Raw genomic sequence first — 25,932 nt, 5'->3', positions numbered from 1 at the left:
AGTGATCTGGATGGAGTGGTTGCTGAGAGACAGTGATCTGGATGTGTCGTTGTTGAGTGACAGTGATCTGGATGGAGTTCTTTCTGAGTGACAGTGATCTGGATGGAGTTGTTTCTGAGTGACAGTGATCTGGATGGAGTTGTTTCTGAGTGACAGTGATCTGGATGGAGTGGTTGTTGAGTGACAGTGATCTGGATGGAGTGGTTGTTGAGTGACAGTGATCTGGATGGTGTGGTTGTTGAGTGACAGTGATCTGGATGGAGTGGTTGCTGAGAGACAGTGATCTGGATGGAGTGGTTGTTGAGTAACAGTGAACTGGATGGAGTGGTTGCTGAGTTGACAGTGATCTAGATGGAGTGGTTGCTGAGTGACAGTGATCTGGATGGAGTTGTTTCTGAGTGACAGTGATCTGGATGGAGTGGTTGTTGAGTGACAGTGATCTGGATGGAGTGGTTGCTGAGAGACAGTGATCTGGATGGAGTGGTTGCTGAGTAACAGTGATCTAGATGGAGTGGTTGCTGAGTGACAGTGATCTGGATGGAGTGGTTGTTGTGTGACAGTGATCTGGATGGAGTTGTTGCTGAGAGACAGTGATCTGGATGGAGTGGTTGCTGAGTGACAGTGATCTGGATGGAGTGGTTGTTGAGTGACAGTGATCTGGATGGAGCGGTTGCTGAGAGACAGTGATCTGGATGGAGTGGTTGCTGAGTAACAGTGATCTGGATGGAGTGGTTGCTGAGAGACAGTGATCTGGATGGAGTGGTTGCTGAGAGACAGTGATCTGGATGGAGTGGTTGCTTAGTGACAGTGATCTGGATGGAGTGGTTGTTGTGTGACAGTGATCTGGATGGAGTTGTTGCTGAGAGACAGTGATCTGGATGGAGTGGTTGCTGAGTGACAGTGATCTGGATGGAGTGGTTGTTGAGTGACAGTGATCTGGATGGAGCGGTTGCTGAGAGACAGTGATCTGGATGGAGTGGTTGCTGAGTAACAGTGATCTGGATGGAGTGGTTGCTGAGAGACAGTGATCTGGATGGAGTGGTTGCTGAGAGACAGTGATCTGGATGGAGTGGTTGCTGAGTGACAGTGATCTGGATGGAGTGGTTGTTGAGTGACAGTGATCTGGATGGAGCGGTTGCTGAGAGACAGTGATCTGGATGGAGTGGTTGCTGAGTAACAGTGATCTAGATGGAGTGGTTGCTGAGAGACAGTGATCTGGATGGAGTGGTTGCTGAGCGACAGTGATCTGGATGGAGTGGTTGCTGAGTGACAGTCATCTAGATGGAGTGGTTGCTGAGTGACATTGATCTGGATGGAGTGGTTGTTGAGTGACAGTGATCTGGATGGAGTGGTTGTTGAGTGACAGTGATCTGGATGGAGTGGTTGCTGAGAGACAGTGATCTGGATGTGTCGTTGTTGAGTGACAGTGATCTGGATGGAGTTCCTTCTGAGTGACAGTGATCTGGATGGAGTTGTTTCTGAGTGACAGTGATCTGGATGGAGTTGTTTCTGAGTGACAGTGATCTGGATGGAGTGGTTGCTGAGAGACAGTGATCTGGATGGAGTGGTTGTTGAGTAACAGTGAAATGGATGGAGTGGTTGCTGAGTTGACAGTGATCTAGATGGAGTGGTTGCTGAGTGACAGTGATCTGGATGGAGTTGTTTCTGAGTGACAGTGATCTGGATGGAGTGGTTGTTGAGTGACAGCGATCTGGATGGAGTGGTTGCTGAGAGACAGTGATCTGGATGGAGTGGTTGCTGAGTAACAGTGATCTAGATGGAGTGGTTGCTGAGTGACAGTGATCTGGATGGAGTGGTTGTTGTGTGACAGTGATCTGGATGGAGTTGTTGCTGAGAGACAGTGATCTGGATGGAGTGGTTGTTGAGTGACAGTGATCTGGATGGAGTGGTTGTTGAGTGACAGTGATCTGGATGGAGCGGTTGCTGAGAGACAGTGATCTGGATGGAGTGGTTGCTGAGTAACAGTGATCTGGATGGAGTGGTTGCTGAGAGACAGTGATCTGGATGGAGTGTTTGCTGAGAGACAGTGATCTGGATGGAGTGGTTGCTTAGTGACAGTGATCTGGATGGAGTGGTTGTTGAGTGACAGTGATCTAGATGGAGTGGTTGCTGAGTGACAGTGATCTGGATGGAGTTGTTGCTGAGAGACAGTGATCTGGATGGAGTTGTTGCTGAGTGACAGTGATCTGGATGGAGTGGTTGCTGAATGACAGTGATCTAGATGGATTGGTAGTTGAGTGACAGTGATCTAGATGGAGTGGTTGCTGAGAGACAGTGATCTGGATGGAGATGTTGCTGAGTGACAGCGATCTGGATGGTGTGGTTGTTGAGTGACAGTGATCTGGATGGAGTGGTTGTTGAGTGACAGTGATCTGGATGGAGTGGTTGTTGAGTGACAGTGATCTGGAAGGAGTGGTTGTTGAGTGACAGTGATCTGGATGGAGTGGTTGCTGAGAGACAGTGATCTGGATGTGTCGTTGTTGAGTGACAGTGATCTGGATGGAGTTCTTTCTGAGTGACAGTGATCTGGATGGAGTTGTTTCTGAGTGACAGTGATCTGGATGGAGTGGTTGTTGAGTGACAGTGATCTGGATGGAGTGGTTGTTGAGTGACAGTGATCGGAATGGTGTGGTTGTTGAGTGACAGTGATCTGGATGGAGTGGTTGCTGAGAGACAGTGATCTGGATGGAGTGGTTGTTGAGTAACAGTGAACTGGATGGAGTGGTTGCTGAGTTGACAGTGATCTAGATGGAGTGGTTGCTGAGTGACAGTGATCTGTATGGAGTTGTTTCTGAGTGACAGTGATCTGGATGGAGTGGTTGTTGAGTGACAGTGATCTGGATGGAGTGGTTGCTGAGAGACAGTGATCTGGATGGAGTGGTTGCTGAGTAACAGTGATCTAGATGGAGTGGTTGCTGAGTGACAGTGATCTGGATGGAGTGGTTGTTGTGTGACAGTGATCTGGATGGAGTTGTTGCTGAGAGACAGTGATCTGGATGGAGTGGTTGCTGAGTGACAGTGATCTGGATGGAGTGGTTGTTGAGTGACAGTGATCTGGATGGAGCGGTTGCTGAGAGACAGTGATCTGGATGGAGTGGTTGCTGAGTAACAGTGATCTGGATGGAGTGGTTGCTGAGAGACAGTGATCTGGATGGAGTGGTTGCTGAGAGACAGTGATCTGGATGGAGTGGTTGCTGAGTGACAGTGATCTGGATGGAGTGGTTGTTGAGTGACAGTGATCTGGATGGAGCGGTTGCTGAGAGACAGTGATCTGGATGGAGTGGTTGCTGAGTAACAGTGATCTAGATGGAGTGGTTGCTGAGAGACAGTGATCTGGATGGAGTGGTTGCTGAGCGACAGTGATCTGGATGGAGTGGTTGCTGAGTGACAGTCATCTAGATGGAGTGGTTGCTGAGTGACATTGATCTGGATGGAGTGGTTGTTGAGTGACAGTGATCTGGATGGAGTGGTTGTTGAGTGACAGTGATCTGGATGGAGTGGTTGCTGAGAGACAGTGATCTGGATGTGTCGTTGTTGAGTGACAGTGATCTGGATGGAGTTCTTTCTGAGTGACAGTGATCTGGATGGAGTTGTTTCTGAGTGACAGTGATCTGGATGGAGTTGTTTCTGAGTGACAGTGATCTGGATGGAGTGGTTGTTGAGTGACAGTGATCTGGATGGAGTGGTTGTTGAGTGACAGTGATCTGGATGGTGTGGTTGTTGAGTGACAGTGATCTGGATGGAGTGGTTGCTGAGAGACAGTGATCTGGATGGAGTGGTTGTTGAGTAACAGTGAACTGGATGGAGTGGTTGCTGAGTTGACAGTGATCTAGATGGAGTGGTTGCTGAGTGACAGTGATCTGGATGGAGTTGTTTCTGAGTGACAGTGATCTGGATGGAGTGGTTGTTGAGTGACAGTGATCTGGATGGAGTGGTTGCTGAGAGACAGTGATCTGGATGGAGTGGTTGCTGAGTAACAGTGATCTAGATGGAGTGGTTGCTGAGTGACAGTGATCTGGATGGAGTGGTTGTTGTGTGACAGTGATCTGGATGGAGTTGTTGCTGAGAGACAGTGATCTGGATGGAGTGGTTGCTGAGTGACAGTGATCTGGATGGAGTGGTTGTTGAGTGACAGTGATCTGGATGGAGCGGTTGCTGAGAGACAGTGATCTGGATGGAGTGGTTGCTGAGTAACAGTGATCTGGATGGAGTGGTTGCTGAGAGACAGTGATCTGGATGGAGTGGTTGCTGAGAGACAGTGATCTGGATGGAGTGGTTGCTTAGTGACAGTGATCTGGATGGAGTGGTTGTTGTGTGACAGTGATCTGGATGGAGTTGTTGCTGAGAGACAGTGATCTGGATGGAGTGGTTGCTGAGTGACAGTGATCTGGATGGAGTGGTTGTTGAGTGACAGTGATCTGGATGGAGCGGTTGCTGAGAGACAGTGATCTGGATGGAGTGGTTGCTGAGTAACAGTGATCTGGATGGAGTGGTTGCTGAGAGACAGTGATCTGGATGGAGTGGTTGCTGAGAGACAGTGATCTGGATGGAGTGGTTGCTGAGTGACAGTGATCTGGATGGAGTGGTTGTTGAGTGACAGTGATCTGGATGGAGCGGTTGCTGAGAGACAGTGATCTGGATGGAGTGGTTGCTGAGTAACAGTGATCTAGATGGAGTGGTTGCTGAGAGACAGTGATCTGGATGGAGTGGTTGCTGAGCGACAGTGATCTGGATGGAGTGGTTGCTGAGTGACAGTCCTCTAGATGGAGTGGTTGCTGAGTGACATTGATCTGGATGGAGTGGTTGTTGAGTGACAGTGATCTGGATGGAGTGGTTGTTGAGTGACAGTGATCTGGATGGAGTGGTTGCTGAGAGACAGTGATCTGGATGTGTCGTTGTTGAGTGACAGTGATCTGGATGGAGTTCTTTCTGAGTGACAGTGATCTGGATGGAGTTGTTTCTGAGTGACAGTGATCTGGATGGAGTTGTTTCTGAGTGACAGTGATCTGGATGGAGTGGTTGTTGAGTGACAGTGATCTGGATGGAGTGGTTGTTGAGTGACAGTGATCTGGATGGTGTGGTTGTTGAGTGACAGTGATCTGGATGGAGTGGTTGCTGAGAGACAGTGATCTGGATGGAGTGGTTGTTGAGTAACAGTGAACTGGATGGAGTGGTTGCTGAGTTGACAGTGATCTAGATGGAGTGGTTGCTGAGTGACAGTGATCTGGATGGAGTTGTTTCTGAGTGACAGTGATCTGGATGGAGTGGTTGTTGAGTGACAGTGATCTGGATGGAGTGGTTGCTGAGAGACAGTGATCTGGATGGAGTGGTTGCTGAGTAACAGTGATCTAGATGGAGTGGTTGCTGAGTGACAGTGATCTGGATGGAGTGGTTGTTGTGTGACAGTGATCTGGATGGAGTTGTTGCTGAGAGACAGTGATCTGGATGGAGTGGTTGCTGAGTGACAGTGATCTGGATGGAGTGGTTGTTGAGTGACAGTGATCTGGATGGAGCGGTTGCTGAGAGACAGTGATCTGGATGGAGTGGTTGCTGAGTAACAGTGATCTGGATGGAGTGGTTGCTGAGAGACAGTGATCTGGATGGAGTGGTTGCTGAGAGACAGTGATCTGGATGGAGTGGTTGCTTAGTGACAGTGATCTGGATGGAGTGGTTGTTGAGTGACAGTGATCTGGATGGAGCGGTTGCTGAGAGACAGTGATCTGGATGGAGTGGTTGCTGAGTAACACTGATCTAGATGGAGTGGTTGCTGAGAGACAGTGATCTGGATGGAGTGGTTGCTGAGAGACAGTGATCTGGATGGAGTGGTTGCTGAGTGACAGTCATCTAGATGGTGTGGTTGTTGAGTGACAGTGATCTAGATGGAGTGGTTGTTGAGTGAAAGTGATCTGGATGGAGTGGTTGCTGAGTGACAGTGATCTGGATGGAGTGGTTGTTGAGTGACAGTGATCTGGATGGAGTGGTTGCTGAGAGACAGTGATCTGGATGGAGTGGTTGCTGAGTGACAGTGATCTAGATGGAGTCGTTGCTGAGAGACAGTGATCTGGATGGAGTGGTTGTTGAGTGACAGTGATCTGGATGGAGTGGTTGTTGAGTGACAGTGATCTGGATGGAGTGGTCGCTGAGTGACAGTGATCTAGATGGAGTGGTTGCTGAGAGACAGTGATCTGGATGGAGTGGTTTTTGAGTGACAGTGATCTAGATGGAGTGGTTGCTGAGTGACAGTGATCTGGATGGAGTTGTTGCTGAGAGACAGTGATCTGGATGGAGTTGTTGCTGAGTGACAGTGATCTGGATGGAGTGGTTGCTGAATGACAGTGATCTAGATGCAGTGGTTGTTGAGTGACAGTGATCTAGATGGAGTGGTTGCTGAGAGACAGTATTCTGGATGGAGATGTTGCTGAGTGACAGCGATCTGGATGGAATGGTTGTTGAGTGACAGTGATCTGGATGGAGTGGTTGTTGAGTGACAGTGATCTGGATGGAGTGGTTGTTGAGTGACAGTGATCTGGATGGAGTGGTTGTTGAGTGACAGTGATCTGGATGGAGTGGTTGTTGAGTGGCAGTGATCTGGATGGAGTGGTTGCTGAGAGACAGTGATCTGGATGTGTCGTTGTTGTGTGACAGTGATCTGGATGGAGTTCTTTCTGAGTGACAGTGATCTGGATGGAGTTGTTTCTGAGTGACAGTGATCTGGATGGAGTTGTTTCTGAGTGACAGTGATCTGGATGGAGTTGTTTCTGAGTGACAGTGATCTGGATGGAGTGGTTGTTGAGTGACAGTGATCTGGATGGTGTGGTTGTTGAGTGACAGTGATCTGGATGGAGTGGTTGCTGAGAGACAGTGATCTGGATGGACTGGTTGTTGAGTAACAGTGAACTGGATGGAGTGGTTGCTGAGTTGACAGTGATCTAGATGGAGTGGTTGCTGAGTGACAGTGATCTGGATGGAGTTGTTTCTGAGTGACAGTGATCTGGATGGAGTGGTTGTTGAGTGACAGTGATCTGGATGGGTCGTTGTTGAGTGACAGTGAACTGGATGGAGTGGTTGTTGAGTGACAGTGATCTGGATGGAGTGGTTGTTGAGTGACAGTGATCTGGATGGAGTTGTTTCTGAGTGACAGTGATCTGGATGGAGTGGTTGCTGAGTGACAGTGATCTGGATGGAGTGGTTGTTGAGTGACAGTGATCTGGATGGAGTGGTTGCTGAGAGACAGTGATCTGGATGGAGTGGTTGCTGAGTGACAGTGATCTAGATGGAGTCGTTGCTGAGAGACAGTGATCTGGATGGAGTGGTTGTTGAGTGACAGTGATATGGATGGAGTGGTTGTTGAGTGACAGTGATCTGGATGGAGTGGTCGCTGAGTGACAGTGATCTAGATGGAGCGGTTGCTGAGAGACAGTGATCTGGATGGAGTGGTTGCTGAGTGACATTGATCTAGATGGAGTGGTTGCTGAGTGACAGTGATCTGGATGGAGTTGTTGCTGAGAGACAGTGATCTGGATGGAGTTGTTGCTGAGTGACAGTGATCTGGATGGAGTGGTTGCTGAATGACAGTGATCTAGATGGAGTGGTTGTTGAGTGACAGTGATCTAGATGGAGTGGTTGCTGAGAGACAGTAATCTGGATGGAGATGTTGCTGAGTGACAGCGATCTGGATGGAGTGGTTGTTGAGTGACAGTGATCTGGATGGAGTGGTTGTTGAGTGATAGTGATCTGGATGGAGTGGTTGTTGAGTGACAGTGATCTGGATGGAGTGGTTGTTGAGTGACAGTGATCTGGATGGAGTGGTTGTTGAGTGGCAGTGATCTGGATGGAGTGTTTGCTGAGCGACAGTGATCTGGATGTGTCGTTGTTGAGTGACAGTGATCTGGATGGAGTTCTTTCTGAGTGACAGTGATCTGGATGGAGTTGTTTCTGAGTGACAGTGATCTGGATGGAGTTGTTTCTGAGTGACAGTGATCTGGATGGAGTGGTTGTTGAGTGACAGTGATCTGGATGGAGTGGTTGTTGAGTTACAGTGATCTGGATGGTGTGGTTGTTGAGTGACAGTGATCTGGATGGAGTGGTTGCTGAGAGACAGTGATCTGGATGGACTGGTTGTTGAGTAACATTGAACTGGATGGAGTGGTTGCTGAGTTGACAGTGATCTAGATGGAGTGGTTGCTGAGTGACAGTGATCTGGATGGAGTTGTTTCTGAGTGACAGTGATCTGGATGGAGTGGTTGTTCAGTGACAGTGATCTGGATGGGTCGTTGTTGAGTGACAGTGAACTGGATGGAGTGGTTGTTGAGCGACAGTGATCTGGATGGAGTGGTTGTTGAGTGACAGTGATCTGGATGGAGTTGTTTCTGAGTGACAGTGATCTGGATGGAGTGGTTGCTGAGTGACAGTGATCTGGATGGAGTTGTTTCTGAGTGACAGTGATCTGGATGGAGTGGTTGCTGAGAGTCATTGATCTGGATGGAGTTGTTTCTGAGTGACAGTGATCTGGATGGAGTGGTTGCTGAGTGACAGTGATCTGCATGGAGTGGTTGCTGAGAGACAGTGATCTGGATGGAGTTGTTTCTGAGTGACAGTGATCTGGATGGAGTGGTTGCTGCGAGACAGTGATCTGGATGGAGTTATTTCTGAGTGACAGTGATCTGGATGGAGTTGTTTCTGAGTGACAGTGATCTGGATGGAGCGGTTGTTGAGTGACAGAGATCTGGATGGAGTTGTTTCTGAGTGACAGTGATCTGGATGGAGTGGTTGTTGAGTGACAGTGATCTGGATGGAGTGGTTGCTGAGAGACAGTGATCTGGATGGAGTTGTTTCTGAGTGACAGTGAACTGGATGGAGTGGTTGCTGAGAGACAGTGATCTGGATGGAGTTGTTTCTGAGTGACCGTGATCTGGATGGAGTGGTTGTTGAGTGATAGTGATCTGGATGGAGTGGTTGTTGAGTGACAGTGATCTGGATGGAGTGGTTGTTGAGTGACAGTGATCTGGATGGAGTGGTTGTTGAGTGGCAGTGATCTGGATGGAGTGGTTGCTGAGCGACAGTGATCTGGATGTGTCGTTGTTGAGTGACAGTGATCTGGATGGAGTTCTTTCTGAGTGACAGTGATCTGGATGGAGTTGTTTCTGAGTGACAGTGATCTGGATGGAGTTGTTTCTGAGTGACAGTGATCTGGATGGAGTGGTTGTTGAGTGACAGTGATCTGGATGGAGTGGTTGTTGAGTTACAGTGATCTGGATGGTGTGGTTGTTGAGTGACAGTGATCTGGATGGAGTGGTTGCTGAGAGACAGTGATCTGGATGGACTGGTTGTTGAGTAACAGTGAACTGGATGGAGTGGTTGCTGAGTTGACAGTGATCTAGATGGAGTGGTTGCTGAGTGACAGTGATCTGGATGGAGTTGTTTCTGAGTGACAGTGATCTGGATGGAGTGGTTGTTCAGTGACAGTGATCTGGATGGGTCGTTGTTGAGTGACAGTGAACTGGATGGAGTGGTTGTTGAGCGACAGTGATCTGGATGGAGTGGTTGTTGAGTGACAGTGATCTGGATGGAGTTGTTTCTGAGTGACAGTGATCTGGATGGAGTGGTTGCTGAGAGTCATTGATCTGGATGGAGTTGTTTCTGAGTGACAGTGATCTGGATGGAGTGGTTGCTGAGTGACAGTGATCTGCATGGAGTGGTTGCTGAGAGACAGTGATCTGGATGGAGTTGTTTCTGAGTGACAGTGATCTGGATGGAGTGGTTGCTGCGAGACAGTGATCTGGATGGAGTTATTTCTGAGTGACAGTGATCTGGATGGAGTTGTTTCTGAGTGACAGTGATCTGGATGGAGCGGTTGTTGAGTGACAGAGATCTGGATGGAGTTGTTTCTGAGTGACAGTGATCTGGATGGAGTGGTTGTTGAGTGACAGTGATCTGGATGGAGTGGTTGCTGAGAGACAGTGATCTGGATGGAGTTGTTTCTGAGTGACAGTGAACTGGATGGAGTGGTTGCTGAGAGACAGTGATCTGGATGGAGTTGTTTCTGAGTGACAGTGATCTGGATGGAGTGGTTGTTGAGTGACAGTTATCTGTATGGGTCGTTGTTGAGTGACAGTGATCTGGATGGAGTGGTTGTTGAGTGACAGTGATCTGGATGGAGTTGTTTCTGAGTGACAGTGATCTGGATGGAGTGGTTGTTGAGTGACAGTGATCTGGATGGAGTGGCTGTTGAGTGACAGTGATCTGGATGGAGTGGTTGCTGAGTAACAGTGATCTGGATGGGTCGTTGTTGAGTGACAGTGATCTGGATGGAGTGGTTGCTGAGTGACAGTGATCTGGATGGAGTGGTTGTTAAGTGACAGTGATCTGGATGGAGTGGTTGCTGAGTGACATTGATCTGGATGGAGTGGTTGCTGAGTGACAGTGATCTGGATGGAATGGTTGCTGAGTGACAGTGATCTGGATGGAGTGGTTGTGAGTGACAGTGATCTGGATGGAGTGGTTGTTGAGTGAGAGTGATATGGATAGAGTTGTTTCTGAGTGACAGTGATCTGGATGGAGTGGTTGTTGAGTGACAGTGATCTAGATGGAGTGGTTGCTGAGAGACAGTAATCTGGATGGTGATGTTGCTGAGTGACAGCGATCTGGATGGAGTGGTTGTTGAGTGACAGTGATCTGGATGGAGTGGTTGTTGAGTGACAGTGATCTGGATGGAGTGGTTGTTGAGTGACAGTGATCTGGATGGAGTGGTTGTTGAGTGACAGTGATCTGGATGGAGTGGTTGTTGAGTGGCAGTGATCTGGATGGAGTGGTTGCTGAGAGACAGTGATCTGGATGTGTCGTTGTTGAGTGACAGTGATCTGGATGGAGTTCTTTCTGAGTGACAGTGATCTGGATGGAGTTGTTTCTGAGGGACAGTGATCTGGATGGAGTTGTTTCTGAGTGACAGTGATCTGGATGGAGTTGTTTCTGAGTGACAGTGATCTGGATGGAGTGGTTGTTGAGTGACAGTGATCTGGATGGTGTGGTTGTTGAGTGACAGTGATCTGGATGGAGTGGTTGCTGAGAGACAGTGATCTGGATGGACTGGTTGTTGAGTAACAGTGAACTGGATGGAGTGGTTGCTGAGTTGACAGTGATCTAGATGGAGTGGTTGCTGAGTGACAGTGATCTGGATGGAGTTGTTTCTGAGTGACAGTGATCTGGATGGAGTGGTTGTTGAGTGACAGTGATCTGGATTGTTCGTTGTTGAGTGACAGTGAACTGGATGGAGTGGTTATTGAGTGACAGTGATCTGGATGGAGTGGTTGTTGAGTGACAGTGATCTGGATGGAGTTGTTTCTGAGTGACAGTGATCTGGATGGAGTGGTTGCTGAGTGACAGTGATCTGGATGGAGTGGTTGTTGAGTGACAGCGATCTGGATGGAGTGGTTGCTGAGAGACAGTGATCTGGATGGAGTGGTTGCTGAGTGACAGTGATCTAGATGGAGTCGTTGCTGAGAGACAGTGATCTGGATGGAGTGGTTGTTGAGTGACAGTGATATGGATGGAGTGGTTGTTGAGTGACAGTGATCTGGATGGAGTGGTCGCTGAGTGACAGTGACCTAGATGGAGTGGTTGCTGAGAGACAGTGATCTGGATGGAGTGGTTGCTGAGTGACAGTGATCTAGATGGAGTGGTTGCTGAGTGACAGTGATCTGGATGGAGTTGTTGCTGAGAGACAGTGATCTGGATGGAGTTGTTGCTGAGTGACATTGATCTGGATGGAGTGGTTGCTGAATGACAGTGATCTAGATGGAGTGGTTGTTGAGTGACAGTGATCTAGATGGAGTGGTTGCTGAGAGACAGTAATCTGGATGGAGATGTTGCTGAGTGACAGCGATCTGGATGGAGTGGTTGTTGAGTGACAGTGATCTGGATGGAGTGGTTGTTGAGTGACAGTGATCTGGATGGAGTGGTTGTTGAGTGACAGTGATCTGGATGGAGTGGTTGTTGAGTGACAGTGATCTGGATGGAGTGGTTGTTGAGTGGCAGTGATCTGGATGGAGTGGTTGCTGAGAGACAGTGATCTGGAAGTGTCGTTGTTGAGTGACAGTGATCTGGATGGAGTTCTTTCTGAGTGACAGTGATCTGGATGGAGTTGTTGCTGAGTGACAGTGATCTGGATGGAGTTGTTTCTGAGTGACAGTGATCTGGATGGAGTGGTTGCTTAGTGACAGCGATCTGGATGGAGTGGTTGTTGTGTGACAGTGATCTGGATGGAGTTGTTGCTGAGAGACAGTGATCTGGATGGAGTGGTTGCTGAGTGACAGTGATCTGGATGGAGTGGTTGTTGAGTGACAGTGATCTGGATGGAGCGGTTGCTGAGAGACAGTGATCTGGATGGAGTGGTTGCTGAGTAACAGTGATCTGGATGGAGTGGTTGCTGAGAGACAGTGATCTGGATGGAGTGGTTGCTGAGAGACAGTGATCTGGATGGAGTGGTTGCTGAGTGACAGTGATCTGGATGGAGTGGTTGTTGAGTGACAGTGATCTGGATGGAGCGGTTGCTGAGAGACAGTGATCTGGATGGAGTGGTTGCTGAGTAACAGTGATCTAGATGGAGTGGTTGCTGAGAGACAGTGATCTGGATGGAGTGGTTGCTGAGCGACAGTGATCTGGATGGAGTGGTTGCTGAGTGACAGTCATCTAGATGGAGTGGTTGCTGAGTGACATTGATCTGGATGGAGTGGTTGTTGAGTGACAGTGATCTGGATGGAGTGGTTGTTGAGTGACAGTGATCTGGATGGAGTGGTTGCTGAGAGACAGTGATCTGGATGTGTCGTTGTTGAGTGACAGTGATCTGGATGGAGTTCTTTCTGAGTGACAGTGATCTGGATGGAGTTGTTTCTGAGTGACAGTGATCTGGATGGAGTTGTTTCTGAGTGACAGTGATCTGGATGGAGTGGTTGTTGAGTGACAGTGATCTGGATGGAGTGGTTGTTGAGTGACAGTGATCTGGATGGTGTGGTTGTTGAGTGACAGTGATCTGGATGGAGTGGTTGCTGAGAGACAGTGATCTGGATGGAGTGGTTGTTGAGTAACAGTGAACTGGATGGAGTGGTTGCTGAGTTGACAGTGATCTAGATGGAGTGGTTGCTGAGTGACAGTGATCTGGATGGAGTTGTTTCTGAGTGACAGTGATCTGGATGGAGTGGTTGTTGAGTGACAGTGATCTGGATGGAGTGGTTGCTGAGAGACAGTGATCTGGATGGAGTGGTTGCTGAGTAACAGTGATCTAGATGGAGTGGTTGCTGAGTGACAGTGATCTGGATGGAGTGGTTGTTGTGTGACAGTGATCTGGATGGAGTTGTTGCTGAGAGACAGTGATCTGGATGGAGTGGTTGCTGAGTGACAGTGATCTGGATGGAGTGGTTGTTGAGTGACAGTGATCTGGATGGAGCGGTTGCTGAGAGACAGTGATCTGGATGGAGTGGTTGCTGAGTAACAGTGATCTGGATGGAGTGGTTGCTGAGAGACAGTGATCTGGATGGAGTGGTTGCTGAGAGACAGTGATCTGGATGGAGTGGTTGCTTAGTGACAGTGATCTGGATGGAGTGGTTGTTGAGTGACAGTGATCTGGATGGAGCGGTTGCTGAGAGACAGTGATCTGGATGGAGTGGTTGCTGAGTAACAGTGATCTAGATGGAGTGGTTGCTGAGAGACAGTGATCTGGATGGAGTGGTTGCTGAGAGACAGTGATCTGGATGGAGTGGTTGCTGAGTGACAGTCATCTAGATGGTGTGGTTGCTGAGAGACAGTGATCTGGATGGAATGGTTGCTGAGTGACAGTGATCTAGATGGAGTGGTTGTTGAGTGACAGTGATCTAGATGGAGTGGTTGTTGAGTGAAAGTGATCTGGATGGAGTGGTTGCTGAGTGACAGTGATCTGGATGGAGTGGTTGTTGAGTGACAGTGATCTGGATGGAGTGGTTGCTGAGAGACAGTGATCTGGATGGAGTGGTTGCTGAGTGACAGTGATCTAGATGGAGTCGTTGCTGAGAGACAGTGATCTGGATGGAGTGGTTGTTGAGTGACAGTGATCTGGATGGAGTGGTTGTTGAGTGACAGTGATCTGGATGGAGTGGTCGCTGAGTGACAGTGATCTAGATGGACTGGTTGCTGAGAGACAGTGATCTGGATGGAGTGGTTTTTGAGTGACAGTGATCTAGATGGAGTGGTTGCTGAGTGACAGTGATCTGGATGGAGTTGTTGCTGAGAGACAGTGATCTGGATGGAGTTGTTGCTGAGTGACAGTGATCTGGATGGAGTGGTTGCTGAATGACAGTGATCTAGATGCAGTGGTTGTTGAGTGACAGTGATCTAGATGGAGTGGTTGCTGAGAGACAGTATTCTGGATGGAGATGTTGCTGAGTGACAGCGATCTGGATGGAATGGTTGTTGAGTGACAGTGATCTGGATGGAGTGGTTGTTGAGTGACAGTGATCTGGATGGAGTGGTTGTTGAGTGACAGTGATCTGGATGGAGTGGTTGTTGAGTGACAGTGATCTGGATGGAGTGGTTGTTGAGTGGCAGTGATCTGGATGGAGTGGTTGCTGAGAGACATTGATCTGGATGTGTCGTTGTTGTGTGACAGTGATCTGGATGGAGTTCTTTCTGAGTGACAGTGATCTGGATGGAGTTGTTTCTGAGTGACAGTGATCTGGATGGAGTTGTTTCTGAGTGACAGTGATCTGGATGGAGTTGTTTCTGAGTGACAGTGATCTGGATGGAGTGGTTGTTGAGTGACAGTGATCTGGATGGTGTGGTTGTTGAGTGACAGTGATCTGGATGGAGTGGTTGCTGAGAGACAGTGATCTGGATGGACTGGTTGTTGAGTAACAGTGAACTGGATGGAGTGGTTGCTGAGTTGACAGTGATCTAGATGGAGTGGTTGCTGAGTGACAGTGATCTGGATGGAGTTGTTTCTGAGTGACAGTGATCTGGATGGAGTGGTTGTTGAGTGACAGTGATCTGGATGGGTCGTTGTTGAGTGACAGTGAACTGGATGGAGTGGTTGTTGAGTGACAGTGATCTGGATGGAGTGGTTGTTGAGTGACAGTGATCTGGATGGAGTTGTTTCTGAGTGACAGTGATCTGGATGGAGTGGTTGCTGAGTGACAGTGATCTGGATGGAGTGGTTGTTGAGTGACAGTGATCTGGATGGAGTGGTTGCTGAGAGACAGTGATCTGGATGGAGTGGTTGCTGAGTGACAGTGATCTAGATGGAGTCGTTGCTGAGAGACAGTGATCTGGATGGAGTGGTTGTTGAGTGACAGTGATATGGATGGAGTGGTTGTTGAGTGACAGTGATCTGGATGGAGTGGTCGCTGAGTGACAGTGATCTAGATGGAGTGGTTGCTGAGAGACAGTGATCTGGATGGAGTGGTTGCTGAGTGACATTGATCTAGATGGAGTGGTTGCTGAGTGACAGTGATCTGGATGGAGTTGTTGCTGAGAGACAGTGATCTGGATGGAGTTGTTGCTGAGTGACAGTGATCTGGATGGAGTGGTTGCTGAATGACAGTGATCTAGATGGAGTGGTTGTTGAGTGACAGTGATCTAGATGGAGTGGTTGCTGAGAGACAGTAATCTGGATGGAGATGTTGCTGAGTGACAGCGATCTGGATGGAGTGGTTGTTGAGTGACAGTGATCTGGATGGAGTGGTTGTTGTGAGACAGTGATCTGGATGGAGTGGTTGTTGAGTGACAGTGATCTGGATGGAGTGGTTGTTGAGTGACAGTGATCTGGATGGAGTGGTTGTTGAGTGGCAGTGATATGGATGGAGTGGTTGCTGAGCGACAGTGACCTGGATGTGTCGTTGTTGAGTGACAGTGATCTGGATGGAGTTCTTTCTGAGTGACAGTGATCTGGATGGAGTTGTTTCTGAGTGACAGTGATCTGGATGGAGTTGTTTCTGAGTGACAGTGATCTGGATGGAGTGGTTGTTGAGTGACAGTGATCTGGATGGAGTGGTTGTTGAGTTACAGTGATCTGGATGGTGTGGTTGTTGAGTGACAGTGATCTGGATGGAGTGGTTGCTGAGAGACAGTGATCTGGATGGACTGGTTGTTGAGTAACATTGAACTGGATGGAGTGGTTGCTGAGTTGACAGTGATCTAGATGGAGTGGTTGCTGAGTGACAGTGATCTGGATGGAGTTGTTTCTGAGTGACAGTGATCTGGATGGAGTGGTTGTTCAGTGACAGTGATCTGGATGGGTCGTTGTTGAGTGACAGTGAACTGGATGGAGTGGTTGTTGAGCGACAGTGATCTGGATGGAGTGGTTGTTGAGTGACAGTGATCTGGATGGAGTTGTTTCTGAGTGACAGTGATCTGGATGGAGTGGTTCCTGAGTGACAGTGATCTGGATGGAGTTGTTTCTGAGTGACAGTGATCTGGATGGAGTGGTTGCTGAGAGTCATTGATCTGGATGGCGTTGTTTCTGAGTGACAGTGATCTGGATGGAGTGGTTGCTGAGTGACAGTGATCTGCATGGAGTGGTTGCTGAGAGACAGTGATCTGGATGGAGTTGTTTCTGAGTGACAGTGATCTGGATGGAGTGGTTGCTGCGAGACAGTGATCTGGATGGAGTTATTTCTGAGTGACAGTGATCTGGATGGAGTTGTTTCTGAGTGACAGTGATCTGGATGGAGCGGTTGTTGAGTGACAGAGATCTGGATGGAGTTGTTTCTGAGTGACAGTGATCTGGATGGAGTGGTTGTTGAGTGACAGTGATCTGGATGGAGTGGTTGCTGAGAGACAGTGATCTGGATGGAGTTGTTTCTGAGTGACAGTGAACTGGATGGAGTGGTTGCTGAGAGACAGTGATCTGGATGGAGTTGTTTCTGAGTGACCGTGATCTGGATGGAGTGGTTGTTGAGTGATAGTGATCTGGATGGAGTGGTTGTTGAGTGACAGTGATCTGGATGGAGTGGTTGTTGAGTGACAGTGATCTGGATGGAGTGGTTGTTGAGTGGCAGTGATCTGGATGGAGTGGTTGCTGAGCGACAGTGATCTGGATGTGTCGTTGTTGAGTGACAGTGATCTGGATGGAGTTCTTTCTGAGTGACAGTGATCTGGATGGAGTTGTTTCTGAGTGACAGTGATCTGGATGGAGTTGTTTCTGAGTGACAGTGATCTGGATGGAGTGGTTGTTGAGTGACAGTGATCTGGATGGAGTGGTTGTTGAGTTACAGTGATCTGGATGGTGTGGTTGTTGAGTGACAGTGATCTGGATGGAGTGGTTGCTGAGAGACAGTGATCTGGATGGACTGGTTGTTGAGTAACAGTGAACTGGATGGAGTGGTTGCTGAGTTGACAGTGATCTAGATGGAGTGGTTGTTGAGCGACAGTGATCTGGATGGAGTGGTTGTTGAGTGACAGTGATCTGGATGGAGTTGTTTCTGAGTGACAGTGATCTGGATGGAGTGGTTGCTGAGTGACAGTGATCTGGATGGAGTTGTTTCTGAGTGACAGTGATCTGGATGGAGTGGTTGCTGAGAGTCATTGATCTGGATGGAGTTGTTTCTGAGTGACAGTGATCTGGATGGAGTGGTTGCTGAGTGACAGTGATCTGCATGGAGTGGTTGCTGAGAGACAGTGATCTGGATGGAGTTGTTTCTGAGTGACAGTGATCTGGATGGAGTGGTTGCTGCGAGACAGTGATCTGGATGGAGTTATTTCTGAGTGACAGTGATCTGGATGGAGTTGTTTCTGAGTGACAGTGATCTGGATGGAGCGGTTGTTGAGTGACAGAGATCTGGATGGAGTTGTTTCTGAGTGACAGTGATCTGGATGGAGTGGTTGTTGAGTGACAGTGATCTGGATGGAGTGGTTGCTGAGAGACAGTGATCTGGATGGAGTTGTTTCTGAGTGACAGTGAACTGGATGGAGTGGTTGCTGAGAGACAGTGATCTGGATGGAGTTGTTTCTGAGTGACAGTGATCTGGATGGAGTGGTTGTTGAGTGACAGTTATCTGTATGGGTCGTTGTTGAGTGACAGTGATCTGGATGGAGTGGTTGTTGAGTGACAGTGATCTGGATGGAGTTGTTTCTGAGTGACAGTGATCTGGATGGAGTGGTTGTTGAGTGACAGTGATCTGGATGGAGTGGCTGTTGAGTGACAGTGATCTGGATGGAGTGGTTGCTGAGTAACAGTGATCTGGATGGGTCGTTGTTGAGTGACAGTGATCTGGATGGAGTGGTTGCTGAGTGACAGTGATCTGGATGGAGTGGTTGTTAAGTGACAGTGATCTGGATGGAGTGGTTGCTGAGTGACATTGATCTGGATGGAGTGGTTGCTGAGTGACAGTGATCTGGATGGAATGGTTGCTGAGTGACAGTGATCTGGATGGAGTGGTTGTGAGTGACAGTGATCTGGATGGAGTGGTTGTTGAGTGAGAGTGATATGGATGGAGTTGTTTCTGAGTGACAGTGATCTGGATGGTGTGGTTGTTGAGTGACAGTGATCTAGATGGAGTGGTTGCTGAGAGACAGTAATCTGGATGGAGATGTTGCTGAGTGACAGCGATCTGGATGGAGTGGTTGTTGAGTGACAGTGATCTGGATGGAGTGGTTGTTGAGTGACAGTGATCTGGATGGAGTGGTTGTTGAGTGACAGTGATCTGGATGGAGTGGTTGTTGAGTGACAGTGATCTGGATGGAGTGGTTGTTGAGTGGCAGTGATCTGGATGGAGTGGTTGCTGAGAGACAGTGATCTGGATGTGTCGTTGTTGAGTGACAGTGATCTGGATGGAGTTCTTTCTGAGTGACAGTGATCTGGATGGAGTTGTTTCTGAGGGACAGTGATCTGGATGGAGTTGTTTCTGAGTGACAGTGATCTGGATGGAGTTGTTTCTGAGTGACAGTGATCTGGATGGAGTGGTTGTTGAGTGACAGTGATCTGGATGGTGTGGATGTTGAGTGACAGTGATCTGGATGGAGTGGTTGCTGAGAGACAGTGATCTGGATGGACTGGTTGTTGAGTAACAGTGAACTGGATGGAGTGGTTGCTGAGTTGACAGTGATCTAGATGGAGTGGTTGCTGAGTGACAGTGATCTGGATGGAGTTGTTTCTGAGTGACAGTGATCTGGATGGAGTGGTTGTTGAGTGACAGTGATCTGGATGGGTCGTTGTTGAGTGACAGTGAACTGGATGGAGTGGTTATTGAGTGACAGTGATCTGGATGGAGTGGTTGTTGAGTGACAGTGATCTGGATGGAGTTGTTTCTGAGTGACAGTGATCTGGATGGAGTGGTTGCTGAGTGACAGTGATCTGGATGGAGTGGTTGTTGAGTGACAGCGATCTGGATGGAGTGGTTGCTGAGAGACAGTGATCTGGATGGAGTGGTTGCTGAGTGACAGTGATCTAGATGGAGTCGTTGCTGAGAGACAGTGATCTGGATGGAGTGGTTGTTGAGTGACAGTGAGATGGATGGAGTGGTTGTTGAGTGACAGTGATCTGGATGGAGTGGTCGCTGAGTGACAGTGATCTAGATGGAGTGGTTGCTGAGAGACAGTGATCTGGATGGAGTGGTTGCTGAGTGACAGTGATCTAGATGGAGTGGTTGCTGAGTGACAGTGATCTGGATGGAGTTGTTGCTGAGAGACAGTGATCTGGATGGAGTTGTTGCTGAGTGACATTGATCTGGATGGAGTGGTTGCTGAATGACAGTGATCTAGATGGAGTGGTTGTTGAGTGACAGTGATCTAGATGGAGTGGTTGCTGAGAGACAGTAATCTGGATGGAGATGTTGCTGAGTGACAGCGATCTGGATGGAGTGGTTGTTGAGTGACAGTGATCTGGATGGAGTGGTTGTTGAGTGACAGTGATCTGGATGGAGTGGTTGTTGAGTGACAGTGATCTGGATGGAGTGGTTGTTGAGTGACAGTGATCTGGATGGAGTGGTTGTTGAGTGGCAGTGATCTGGATGGAGTGGTTGCTGAGAGACAGTGATCTGGATGTGTCGTTGTTGAGTGACAGTGATCTGGATGGAGTTCTTTCTGAGTGACAGTGATCTGGATGGAGTTGTTTCTGAGTGACAGTGATCTGGATGGAGTTGTTTCTGAGTGACAGTGATCTGGATGGAGTGGTTGTTGAGTGACAGTGATCTGGATTGAGTGGTTGTTGAGTTACAGTGATCTGGATGGTGTGGTTGTTGAGTGACAGTGATCTGGATGGAGTGGTTGCTGAGAGACAGTGATCTGGATGGACTGGTTGTTGAGTAACAGTGAACTGGATGGAGTGGTTGCTGAGTTGACAGTGATCTAGATGGAGTGGTTGCTGAGTGACAGTGATCTGCATGGAGTGGTTGCTGAGAGACAGTGATCTGGATGGAGTTGTTTCTGAGTGACAGTGATCTGGATGGAGTGGTTGCTGCGAGACAGTGATCTGGATGGAGTTATTTCTGAGTGACAGTGATCTGGATGGAGTTGTTTCTGAGTGACAGTGATCTGGATGGAGCGGTTGTTGAGTGACAGAGATCTGCATGGAGTTGTTTCTGAGTGACAGTGATCTGGATGGAGTGGTTGTTGAGTGACAGTGATCTGGATGGAGTGGTTGCTGAGAGACAGTGATCTGGATGGAGTTGTTTCTGAGTGACAGTGAACTGGATGGAGAGGTTGCTGAGAGACAGTGATCTGGATGGAGTTGTTTCTGAGTGACAGTGATCTGGATGGAGTGGTTGTTGAGTGACAGTTATCTGTATGGGTCGTTGTTGAGTGACAGTGATCTGGATGGAGTGGTTGTTGAGTGACAGTGATCTGGATGGAGTTGTTTCTGAGTGACAGTGATCTGGATGGAGTGGTTGTTGAGTGACAGTGAACTGGATGGAGTGGCTGTTGAGTGACAGTGTTCTGGATGGAGTGGTTGCTGAGTAACAGTGATCTGGATGGGTCGTTGTTGAGTGACAGTGATCTGGATGGAGTGGTTGCTGAGTGACAGTGATCTGGATGGAGTGGTTGTTAAGTGACAGTGATCTGGATGGAGTGGTTGCTGAGTGACAGTGATCTGGATGGAGTGGTTGCTGAGTGACAGTGATCTGGATGGAATGGTTGCTGAGTGACAGTGATCTGGATGGAGTGGTTGTGAGTGACAGTGATCTGGATGGAGTGGTTGTTGAGTGAGAGTGATATGGATGGAGTTGTTTCTGAGTGACAGTGATCTGGATGGAGTTGTTGTTGAGTGACAGTGATCTGGATGGAGTTGTTTCTGAGTGACAGTGATCTGGATGGATTGGTTGTTGAGTAACAGTGATCTGGATGGAGTTGTTTCTGAGTGACAGTGATCTGGATGGAGTGGTTGCTGAGTGACAGTGATCTAGATGGAGTGGTTGCTGAGTGACAGTGATCTGGATGGAGTGGTTGCTGAGTGACAGTGATCTGGATGGAGTTGTTTCTGAGTGACAGTGATCTGGATGGAGTGGTTGTTGAGTGACAGTGATCTGTATGGGTCGTTGTTGAGTGACAGTGATCTGGATGGAGTGGTTGTTGAGTGACAGTGATCTGGATGGAGTGGTTGTTGAGTGACAGTGATCTGGATGGAGTTGTTTCTGAGTGACAGTGATCTGGATGGAGTGGTTGCTGAGTGACAGTGATCTGGATGGAGTTGTTTCTGAGTGACAGTGATCTGGATGGAGTGGTTGCTGAGAGACATTGATCTGGATGGAGTTGTTTCTGAGTGACAGTGATCTGGATGGAGTGGTTGCTGAGTGACAGTGATCTGGATGGAGTGGTTGCTGAGAGACAGTGATCTGGATGGAGTTGTTTCTGAGTGACAGTGATCTGGATGGAGTTGTTTCTGAGTGACAGTGATCTGGATGGAGTGGTTGCTGCGAGACAGTGATCTGGATGGAGTTGTTTCTGAGTGACAGTGATCTGGATGGAGTTGTTTCTGAGTGACAGTGATCTGGATGGAGCGGTTGTTGAGTGACAGAGATCTGGATGGAGTTGTTTCTGAGTGACAGTGATCTGGATGGAGTGGTTGTTGAGTGACAGTGATCTGGATGGAGTGGTTGCTGAGAGACAGTGATCTGCATGGAGTTGTTTCTGAGTGACAGTGATCTGGATGGAGTGGTTGCTGAGAGACAGTGATCTGGATGGAGTGGTCGCTGAGTGACAGTGATCTAGATGGAGTGGTTGCTGAGAGACAGTGATCTGGATGGAGTGGTTGTTGAGTGACAGTGATCTAGATGGAGTGGTTGCTGAGTGACAGTGATCTGGATGGAGTTGTTGCTGAGAGACAGTGATCTGGATGGAGTTGTTGCTGAGTGACAGTGATCTGGATGGAGTGGTTGCTGAATGACAGTGATCTAGATGGAATGGTAGTTGAGTGACAGTGATCTAGATGGAGTGGTTGCTGAGAGACAGTGATCTGGATGGAGATGTTGCTGAGTGACAGCGATCTGGATGGAGTGGTTGTTGCGTGACAGTGATCTGGATGGAGTGGTTGTTGAGTGACAGTGATCTGGATGGAGTGGTTGTTGAGTGACAGTGATCTGGATGGAGTGGTTTTTGAGTGACAGTGATCTGGATGGAGTGGTTGTTGAGTGACAGTGATCTGGATGGAGTGGTTGTTGAGTGACAGTGATCTGGTTGGAGTGGTTGTTGAGTGACAGTGATCTGGATGGAGTGGTTGTTGAGTGACAGTGATCTGGATGGGTCGTTGTTGAGTGACAGTGAACTGGATGGAGTGGTTGTTGAGTGACAGTGATCTGGATGGAGTGGTTGTTGAGTGACAGTGATCTGGATGGAGTTGTTTCTGAGTGACAGTGATCTGGATGGAGTGGTTGCTGAGTGACAGTGATCTGGATGGAGTGGTTGTTGAGTGACAGTGATCTGGAAGGAGTGGTTGCTGAGAGACAGTGATCTGGATGGTGTGGTTGCTGAGTGACAGTGATCTAGATGGAGTCGTTGCTGAGAGACAGTGATCTGGATGGAGTGGTTGTTGAGTGACAGTGATATGGATGGAGTGGTTGTTGAGTGACAGTGATCTGGATGGAGTGGTCGCTGAGTGACAGTGATCTAGATGGAGTGGTTGCTGAGAGACAGTGATCTGGATGGAGTGGTTGCTGAGTGACAGTGATCTAGATGGAGTGGTTGCTGAGTGACAGTGATCTGGATGGAGTTGTTGCTGAGAGACAGTGATCTGGATGGAGTTGTTGCTGAGTGACAGTGATCTGGATGGAGTGGTTGCTGAATGACAGTGATCTAGATGGAGTGGTTGTTGAGTGACAGTGATCTAGATGGAGTGGTTGCTGAGAGACAGTAATCTGGATGGAGATGTTGCTGAGTGACAGCGATCTGGATGGAGTGGTTGTTGAGTGACAGTGATCTGGATGGAGTGGTTGTTGAGTGATAGTGATCTGGATGGAGTGGTTGTTGAGTGACAGTGATCTGGATGGAGTGGTTGTTGAGTGACAGTGATCTGGATGGAGTGGTTGTTGAGTGGCAGTGATCTGGATGGAGTGGTTGCTGAGCGACAGTGATCTGGATGTGTCGTTGTTGAGTGACAGTGATCTGGATGGAGTTCTTTCTGAGTGACAGTGATCTGGATGGAGTTGTTTCTGAGTGACAGTGATCTGGATGGAGTTGTTTCTGAGTGACAGTGATCTGGATGGAGTGGTTGTTGAGTGACAGTGATCTGGATGGAGTGGTTGTTGAGTTACAGTGATCTGGATGGTGTGGTTGTTGAGTGACAGTGATCTGGATGGAGTGGTTGCTGAGAGACAGTGATCTGGATGGACTGGTTGTTGAGTAACAGTGAACTGGATGGAGTGGTTGCTGAGTTGACAGTGATCTAGATGGAGTGGTTGCTGAGTGACAGTGATCTGGATGGAGTTGTTTCTGAGTGACAGTGATCTGGATGGAGTGGTTGTTCAGTGACAGTGATCTGGATGGGTCGTTGTTGAGTGACAGTGAACTGGATGGAGTGGTTGTTGAGCGACAGTGATCTGGATGGAGTGGTTGTTGAGTGACAGTGATCTGGATGGAGTTGTTTCTGAGTGACAGTGATCTGGATGGAGTGGTTGCTGAGTGACAGTGATCTGGATGGAGTTGTTTCTGAGTGACAGTGATCTGGATGGAGTGGTTGCTGAGAGTCATTGATCTGGATGGAGTTGTTTCTGAGTGACAGTGATCTGGATGGAGTGGTTGCTGAGTGACAGTGATCTGCATGGAGTGGTTGCTGAGAGACAGTGATCTGGATGGAGTTGTTTCTGAGTGACAGTGATCTGGATGGAGTGGTTGCTGCGAGACAGTGATCTGGATGGAGTTATTTCTGAGTGACAGTGATCTGGATGGAGTTGTTTCTGAGTGACAGTGATCTGGATGGAGCGGTTGTTGAGTGACAGTGATATGGATGGAGTGGTTGTTGAGTGACAGTGATCTGGATGGAGTGGTCGCTGAGTGACAGTGATCTAGATGGAGTGGTTGCTGAGAGACAGTGATCTGGATGGAGTGGTTGCTGAGTGACAGTGATCTAGATGGAGTGGTTGCTGAGTGACAGTGATCTGGATGGAGTTGTTGCTGAGAGACAGTGATCTGGATGGAGTTGTTGCTGAGTGACAGTGATCTGGATGGAGTGGTTGCTGAATGACAGTGATCTAGATGGAGTGGTTGTTGAGTGACAGTGATCTAGATGGAGTGGTTGCTGAGAGAAACTAATCTGGATGGAGATGTTGCTGAGTGACAGCGATCTGGATGGAGTGGTTGTTGAGTGACAGTGATCTGGATGGAGTGGTTGTTGAGTGACAGTGATCTGGATGGAGTGGTTGTTGAGTGGCAGAGATCTGGATGGAGTGGTTGCTGAGCGACAGTGATCTGGATGTGTCGTTGTTGAGTGACAGTGATCTGGATGGAGTTCTTTCTGAGTGACAGTGATCTGGATGGAGTTGTTTCTGAGTGACAGTGATCTGGATGGAGTTGTTTCTGAGTGACAGTGATCTGGATGGAGTGGTTGTTGAGTGACAGTGATCTGGATGGAGTGGTTGTTGAGTTACAGTGATCTGGATGGTGTGGTTGTTGAGTGACAGTGATCTGGATGGAGTGGTTGCTGAGAGACAGTGATCTGGATGGACTGGTTGTTGAGTAACAGTGAACTGGATGGAGTGGTTGCTGAGTTGACGGTGATCTAGATGGAGTGGTTGCTGAGTGACAGTGATCTGGATGGAGTTGTTTCTGAGTGACAGTGATCTGGATGGAGTGGTTGTTCAGTGACAGTGATCTGGATGGGTCGTTGTTGAGTGACAGTGAACTGGATGGAGTGGTTGTTGAGCGACAGTGATCTGGATGGAGTGGTTGTTGAGTGACAGTGATCTGGATGGAGTTGTTTCTGAGTGACAGTGATCTGGATGGAGTGGTTGCTGAGTGACAGTGATCTGGATGGAGTTGTTTCTGAGTGACAGTGATCTGGATGGAGTGGTTGCTGAGAGTCATTGATCTGGATGGAGTTGTTTCTGAGTGACAGTGATCTGGATGGAGTGGTTGCTGAGTGACAGTGATCTGCATGGAGTGGTTGCTGAGAGACAGTGATCTGGATGGAGTTGTTTCTGAGTGACAGTGATCTGGATGGAGTGGTTGCTGCGAGACAGTGATCTGGATGGAGTTATTTCTGAGTGACAGTGATCTGGATGGAGTTGTTTCTGAGTGACAGTGATCTGGATGGAGCGGTTGTTGAGTGACAGTGATATGGATGGAGTGGTTGTTGAGTGACAGTGATCTGGATGGAGTGGTCGCTGAGTGACAGTGATCTAGATGGAGTGGTTGCTGAGAGACAGTGATCTGGATGGAGTGGTTGCTGAGTGACAGTGATCTAGATGGAGTGGTTGCTGAGTGACAGTGATCTGGATGGAGTTGTTGCTGAGAGACAGTGAT

Source organism: Heterodontus francisci, chromosome 16 (genome assembly GCF_036365525.1).
Source record: "Heterodontus francisci isolate sHetFra1 chromosome 16, sHetFra1.hap1, whole genome shotgun sequence".
Taxonomy (NCBI): domain Eukaryota; kingdom Metazoa; phylum Chordata; class Chondrichthyes; order Heterodontiformes; family Heterodontidae; genus Heterodontus; species Heterodontus francisci.
Note: the sequence above shows the minus strand (reverse complement) of the source record.